Source organism: Echinops telfairi, unplaced genomic scaffold, assembly GCF_000313985.2.
Source record: "Echinops telfairi isolate 266 unplaced genomic scaffold, ASM31398v2 ScPeMD7_3;HRSCAF=10, whole genome shotgun sequence".
In the NCBI taxonomy this organism is placed as follows: domain Eukaryota; kingdom Metazoa; phylum Chordata; class Mammalia; order Afrosoricida; family Tenrecidae; genus Echinops; species Echinops telfairi.
This window is the reverse complement of record NW_022103899.1, coordinates 56,325,667-56,333,643: the sequence shown is the minus strand read 5'-3', so window position 1 is coordinate 56,333,643 and position 7,977 is coordinate 56,325,667. Positions and strand designations below refer to the sequence as shown.

Below are 7,977 nucleotides of genomic sequence, written 5' to 3'. Positions count from 1 at the left end.
CATGGAGGGGCTGGTGGTGGCTTCTAACCACCAAGTTTGGGGGTTTGCAGCTGAGCACTAAGCCCACTGCGCCACTAAGTCATATAGTCGGTAACTGCGACCAGCAACGCATCCAAACCCTGCGGAATTTATGAGCAAACTTCACGCCCTCCTCGAGTCCACACTGACCCATAGTGACCCTACAGGACAAGAGCGAAACCCAGGGAGGGGGGGGCAAGTCTGCAGCTGGAAAACCTCTTCTTCCTCCTGCAAAGCAGCTGGGGGTTTCCAACTGCCGACCTCCATGGTTCTCAACCTTCCTAAGGCCTGACCCTTTGATACAGTTCCTCGTGTGGTGGGGACCCCCACCCAACCATAAAATTATTTTCGTGGCCACTTCACTGCCATTTTGCTACTCTTAGGAATCGGGTGACCCCCAAAGGGGTCGAGACCCACAGGTTGAGAATGGCGACCTTGTGGTGCAGACAGCATGAAATAGGGAGCAAACATAGTCTCATCAGGCAAAGCCACGGCATTGTGCCCACCTCACCCACGCTTGTGAGCATGCTTGAGTCTGCGTGCGCGTGCACGTGCACGCACACACACACACTTTCTCATTAGGAGATGACTTCCTTACCATTCTGGCATTCAGCCTCAGTGGGAGCTGCCATGTGTGGGAAGAGGGGGCTTCTCTCTCCGTTTAAAAGGACCCGAAGGTGCTCTGAAGGAAGGACCCTTTCTGGCCAATGTCGTGTGTTACCTATCTTCACGGTTCAGGTGCTTGTGTAACCCAGGTCCTTGACTTCACGGAGTTTGACAGCCAAGTAGAAGGTAAGATGGAATGAACAGGAGCCTGCGCACAGCTAAGTGCTGGGTGAAGAGCCCTAGGAGTCCCGAGGAGAGCCAGAGCTGCTCAGAGCCTGGAGCTCACCCCACGCTGCAGCAGCAACCACGAAACCACCATTGGCACTCCACGCTCTGCCATGATGTCCCGCCGGCCCTGCCCTTCTGCCAGCCTGCTCGATAGGCCCATGGGATCAGTCTAGCACAGAACCGGGACAAGCTGGAAGGACACTTCGATTCGTGACACTGGAGGGGAAAGCTAAGAGTTGCTTTGGCCGGGATCAGAAAAGTGTATGCGTGCTGGGCAAAGTGGTGAAGCCTAAAAGAAACCGTTGCCTAAATAAAATGAGCGAAGAGCCGACATCATCCCCTGAGCACACAGTCCCAGGGGGTGGGGTTGGGGGGACAATGGAACTACAAAGCCATTTTGATCGGTTTGAAGATGATGAGTAGAGAATTGGGTCCTATTTTTTCCTAAGCACGTTTTGACAGAGCCTCAGAGAGAGAGACAGTCATCCATTGGTGGCTTTTCCAATTGCCATCCCATCTCTTCTGCAGGGTCTGTTCTCATTTCAATATTTTTAAAAAATTTTTTAATTTTTAAAATTTTTTCTTTCTAAAATTTTTTTAGAAAGAAAGAAAAAGCTCGAGACGGACCGACTGATGGCAGGGACAGCAGGCGAGCAAGATGGCGCAGACCCAGGGCACCCGGAGGAAAGACTGTTACCACTACGACGGGGATGTTGGAAGTTACTATTATGGACAAGGTCATCCGATGAAGCCCCATCGAAGTTGCATGACTCACAGTTTGCTACTCAACTACGGTCTCTACTGAAAGGTGGAAATCTACCGCCCTCACAAAGCCAACGCGGAGGAGATGGCCAAGTGCCACACTGATGACTACATCAAGTTCTTGCGCTCCATCCGCCCAGGTAACATGTCGGAGTCCAGCAAGCAGATGCAGAGATTCAACGTCGGTGAGGGTTGCCCGGTGTTTGATGGGCTGTTTGAGTTCTGTCAGCTGTCCACTGGCGGCTCTGTGGCAAGTGCTGTGAAACTGAATAAGCAGCAGACGGACATCGCTGTGAACTGGGCCAGGAGGCCTGCACCATGCCAAGAAGTCCGAGGCGCAGGCCCATGCCAAGAAGTCCGAGGCGTCCGGCTTCTGTTAACATCAATGACATCGTCTGGACCATCCTGGAGCAGCTACAGTATGGTGCTCTCCATGGAAATTGACATTCACCATGGAGACCGCGTGGAAGAGGCCTTCTGCACCACAGACCGGGTCATGACCGTGTCCTTCCACCAGTATGGGGAGTACTTCCCAGGGACCGGGGACTTGCGGGACATTGGCGCTGGCAAAGGCAAGTATTATGCTGTCAACTACCCGCTCCGAGATGGGATTGACGACAAGTCCTACGAAGCCGTTGTCAGGCCAGTCATCTCCAAGGTCATGGAGATGTTCCAGCCGAGCGCGGTTGTCCTCCAGTGTGGCTCCGACTCCTTGTCTGGGGATTGGCTAGGTTGTTTGAACCTGACCATCAAAGGGCACGCCAAGTGTGTAGAATTTGTGAGGCATTTCAACCTGCCGATGCTGATGCTGGGAGGAGGTGGTTACACCATTCGCAGTGTCACGCGGCGCTGGACATATGAGACAGTTGTGGCCTGGAGCACAGAGATCCCCAATGAGCTTCCATCCAACGACTCCTTTGAATACTTCACACCAGATTTCAAGCTTCACCTCAGCCCTTTCAACATGCCCAACCTGAACACTAATGAGTACCTGGAGAAGATCAAGCAGAGACTCTTTGAGAAGCTGAGGATGTTGCCCCACACCCTTGAGATCCAGATGCAAGTGATCCTGAGGACACCGTCCCAGAGGAAAGTGGCAATGAGGAGTAAGAGGACCCCGAGAAGCACATCTCAATCTGCTCCTCTGACAAGCGAATTGCTTGGGAAGAAGAGTTCTCTGACTCTGATGAAGAGGGAGAGGGTGGCCGCAAAAACTCTTCCAACTTCAAAAAAAGACGAGAGTCAACATAGAGGATGACAAAGAGAAAGAACCAGAGGAGAAGAAAGAAGTCACAGAAGAGGAGAAAGCCAAGGAGGAGAAGCTTGAAGCCAAAGGGGCCAAGGAGGAGGTCAAGTTGGCCTGAGCAGATCCAGACTCTTGCAAAGTTCCCGACAATTCTTCCCTAACCCCTCAGAGTTGGTATTTTCTATTTCTCTGTGTATTTATATAAAAATATATTAAATATAAATATCTCCAGGGTCTAGACAGGGACCAGGGCCCTGAGCTGGCCCCGGGCAGCTTGGCTAGGTAAACCTCCAGCACCTGCCTCGCCAGCTCGGCTGTTCTTTTTCAGTGGAAAAAGGTAGTTTCAGGGTGTCACAGGACAAAATCCTGCTGAGGGGACCTCTTTGGAAAGACACCCGTTACTGAGCAATCTAGGGGTGGCTGGGCTTTTCAGGGACCTTGTACTTTTTCTTCAAGGCGCCTTAAGATTTTGGATCGGTTCTTTTCTCATTTAACCCCCCACCCCCCCACTGTTGCAGCCTGGCCCCAAGTGAGCCAACCCACTCTCACTGCCTGCCCTCTGGGACCCCGGCTCTTCAGGCGGAGGGCACCAGTCTAGTTTTTCCTTTTCAGATACTATTTTCATGTTTGTGAAAACCTTTGTAATAAAAAATGGTACATTTCTCAAAGAAAAAAAAAGAAAATGCTCAAAGTTATTATTGCTCCTTTCAAAGGTGCCCTCTTGGCCCAGTGGGGTCATCATGGGACTGCAAACCAAAACTCGGGCATTTTGAGCCCACCAGCTGCCCCGTGGAAGAAAGAAGCTGCCTGCTTCCGTCAGGATTGACTGCCTCAAACCCTGCGCAGCAGTTCTACTCTGCCCTCCAGAGGCTTGGCGATTCTGGTGGCTGTGGCTTGGATACTGTTCCTTTCGATTCAGAATGGTGCAAATACTGGTTACACACACACACACACACACACACACACACACAGCAAGAGGCAGGAGTCACTCTTTCCACCATTTATAAAGCTTGGTAGGAACATATCCATCCGCCAGCCGGGTGGTAGTTGGAAAATGGGGCTGAGCTTTACAGAGCTGGGCTTCTGGTTTTGAATTTGACCTTGAGCAAGTCATTGATTTCCCCTGATTCTCAGGGGTCACATTGTGGGGCGTGTACCAGATCCACGCTGCATTCCCTTCCTGCTCTAAAGGCCTTGCCTCCCAATCTCCACAGTTAGTCGTTCTAGGGTGGGCTTTTTCAGACTAACTAAATTGCTTTGAGTGGTTGGAAACCAGAACCCGGGGCTGGTGGCTGGAGAGATGCGCATAGAGAGTGTATGTATCGGTCCTGCAGGTGTTTAAACCTCTACCACCCGAATGCCTGCCTAGGCCAAAGTCGCCCTGTGCGGTAGGTCACCTGAAGGCTTTCATTACCTTGATGGTTCAAGTTCGTGTCCTTGGCCGGGCGCCTGGGTCTTGTTCCCTCTTGGGATGACATTAATTTTGAATGCGTGCGTCTGTGCTTTCAGGTAGAATTCCCTTTTGCCCCCGGCTTATCTCCTCCTTCTAAGGGCTGCTCTCTGGCTGGGGGCTGCGGTTTCCTTGTTGAAAGGAGGCGCTAATGCCGAGAGAGTGTTTGGTTAACTTTCGGAGATCCCTGTCACTTAGAGCTGAGCTGCCATCCTCTCGCCCTCTGTTCTCACTTTACAGAGGGAGGTCAGCAGATGGTTAGGGACTTGCTGGTACAGCCCAGCCGGAAGTGGCAGAGCCCAGGCTGGCTCCACCTGTGCCCGGGGAGCTTGGGGGTAAAAGAAGGTTCCGGTTGAAGGCTAACCAGTGGTCTTGGAGTCAACCCCGACTCCCGGCCTCCCCTTGTGTAGCCAAGTAGACAGAGCCTCCATGGGGCTTTTCAGGGGGCTAGTCCTCAGAAGTAGATCACCAGGCCTTTCGGGGGTGCCTCTGGGTGGACCTGCTCCTCTAACCTTTCAGGCAGCAGTGGAGGGATTCACCTTTTGTGCCCCCCCCAGAGGCTGCAGAACTGATCCGAGCCCCGCCCTCCCCTTCAGGGTGAAATGGGTTTCCTGTTATCTAAGACCAGAACTGCTCTGCAAGCCATTCTTAAACTTTATAGAAGAGTCTCCCAATATTAGTGACACAATGAGCTGAGGGCAGGGGCGGGGGCAGAGAAGCTAAACTGAAACTTTAAAACTAGTTCCTTTCTATCTATTTCCCATCCTCTAACTTTCTAAATTCAGTGACAATTGTTTTTAGACTTTGGGCTTGTTTACTTAGTATTTTAAACGACATCCTTCCTTTTGGTTTATGGGAAAGGACTGTACCTAACCTCTCTCTCTCCACTCACCACTCTTTTTTTTGTCCTAAGTTCACAGTCAATAATTTCACAGAAAGAATTCTCTAGCTACCCTCTAGGAAACCTTGATTTCTTACCTAAGTGGCCCTCGTGTTGAGGCTGGAGTATGTTCCACTGACTCCCTGCCATAGAGTTGATGCCAACTCATGGCCGCCCTATCGGCCACATAGAACTGCCCGTGGGTTTCTGAGACTAACTCTTTACAGGAGTAGAAACCCCATCGTTCTCCCATAGAGCGGCTGGTCGTTTCGAACTGTGGACCTTACAGTTAGTAACCCAATGGGTAACCACTGCACCACCAGGGCTCCCTAGAATGCTGTCCTGGGGAGAAGGGTATTTCTAGGTGGAAATGCTCATTTCCACGTAGACTTTAAATCTGCTTCTTTGCTCAGTGATCGTCATTCCAGACAAGTCGTGTTCATGCTAGAGAATCCCTAACTTCCCATGGGGTAGTCCTGAAAATCCTTTGAGCACAAGGGGCCTTCAAAGAGTTCCTAGGGAAATTCCATCACCTTCTCATTCCATCCGACCACCAACTTCTTGAAGCTCCCTCCTGATGCTTTCATTTTGCATCTCCTGGTGCCGACCCCCCAATCCCACTGTTTTTCTCTCCGCTACACCTAACGAAGAATGCAGAAGAAGGGATGCATTTGAATTATGGCGAAGAACAAACAAATCCTCCTTGGAAGAAGTCAAGCCGGGATGTTTCTTAGAAGCGAGGATGAAGGGACTTCATCTCACACACTTTGACAAGTCCCTGGAGCAGAACAGCATGCTTGGCGAAACAGAGGAGGAACAAAACAAAAAGAGAGAGAGAGAGAGAAACCCTTGATGGGCTGCAACATAGCAAATACTCCCGAGGCTGGCTCAAGGCGGGCCATGTTTTGTTCTGTTGCACATCCGGTCACTGTCAGGCAGAAGCTGCACCTCAAACCAGAAGCCGCACTTCACAACATGCGGTCCCCTTCCTGCCAAATGAATTCACTCTTCTTCAACCACCTGACCCCTTGCTGTTTGTTGACCTCTCTTCTCAGGTCAGAACGTTAAGTGTATCGCGTGGCAGCTGTCTCAGTTTCAGGTGCTCTGGGAACAAACACACCACGAGAAGATGACTTGGAAGGGCACCGCTGTGTTGCCCCGGTCTTCCGGAGGCTAACTGCCCAGGCCAGGGACTCCATCCTGAGCTCCTCTGGTTCTCTGGCCAGAGGTTGTCCTGTAGGACCCGCCTCCTCCCTCGCTGTGGGGTGCTTCTGTGTCTCATTGGCTCTTTTCCTCACTCAGAAAAGTTTCCCTTCCAAACATATCTGACAGTGGGATGGCTTCATGGGACACAGCCAGGAAAGCACGATGTCCAGAGAGAGTTACTTCCACCCGGTAACTGCCTCCCAGCCATCGAGTCAATTCTGACTCATTGCGACCACGCCCCGCCACTAGGGCTCCGATTTCCACTGGGATGGGACTGAATCCAATTCAAGGGAGTGAGTGTGGAGAATGCACCAGAATGAGCCAGAGACCCCTCAGCTTGGGGACCACCCCCTCCACTCCACTTAGTGTGCCACCTGGAGCCATTTCCATCCACGTGCCTCTCTCGTCTCCCCACGCACAGCCATGCTCTTGCCTTAGCCATGCCTTCCTGGGCCCCTCCTACATGCGGCTGTTGCCCCTGTGGACTCAGGGTCCTCTTTTTCCAGGGACACCTGGGCCCTTGTCTCCACCAGCTCAGCCATCTGTCGGTGGCTCCACAGAAGCCACAAGTGAAACGTGACCGGGGACGGGGTATGAAGAACACAGGTGGATGCTGTGAGGTGTGGTTCTTGTAGAGCAGGGATTGGGAACGTCTGATCTGCAGGGCTGTATAAGGCCCATGAAATCATCAATACCGTCAAGCATCACACACTCCTTTGTAGAGAAGCCCTCCCAGCCACCACATTAACCCAACACCAAACTCACTGCCATCGAATGGATGCCGACTCACAGCAACCCCATAGGACAGGATAGAATGGCCCCTGTGGGTTTCTGAGACCAGAACTCTTTATGGGAGTAGAACGCCTCATCTTTCTCCCTCAGAGCGGCTGATGGTTTAGAACTGCTGACCTTACCATGTAACCACTACACTACAAGGCATCCTTACAGTTAAGGATGAATGGATGAAATGTTAGCTAGTTTGTAAGTTGATACTCTTTAAGTTGATAGGGCCCTCAAAAGACGTTATAAATATCCAGGTGGTCCTTAGTAGATAAAAGGCTTGCCACACCTGTTGTAGCGCCTGTGATGGGGTCTGGACCTTGCCTCCTGAAATGGAATACCAGCTCAGGGCTTTATCTCATATGGCCTGTGCTGTCCTGTCACTCACCCAGAGGCCTTTGCAACACGGATACTCTGTGGAAATGTAACACCCCCAAACTCTTGGCTCGGGACCCAGCAATCGGCACCCTGACATGTTACCCACAGAGATGGCTGTCTCCTCTCTGGGGCTCCCTTTCTCAGAGATAACAGTGACTCTTATTTCCACGCTAATTCTTAATCGCTTCCTTCTGTGTGAGTTGAGCTTAACCTGCTCTGTGGCTAATATTTTCCAGGTGGAAAACAAGCACTCACTGCCCTGGAGTCGATGCTGACTCAGAGTGACCCTATGGGACATGGTAGAGCTGTCCCTGTGGGCTTCCGGAACTGTAACTCTTTACAGGGGTCGAAAGCCTCGTCCTTCTCCTGTAGAGCTTCGGTGGTTTCAAAATGCTGACTTTGAGGTGAGCCGGCTAAGGAATA

The 7,977-nt window shown here is 51.5% G+C and overlaps 1 pseudogene; it reads left to right on the top strand.

Annotated features, from left to right (window-relative positions):
* The first annotated feature begins 1,509 nt into the window (after positions 1-1,509).
* On the top strand, positions 1,510-2,980 carry LOC101653128 (annotated as a pseudogene).
* The last annotated feature ends 4,997 nt before the right edge of the window (positions 2,981-7,977 follow it).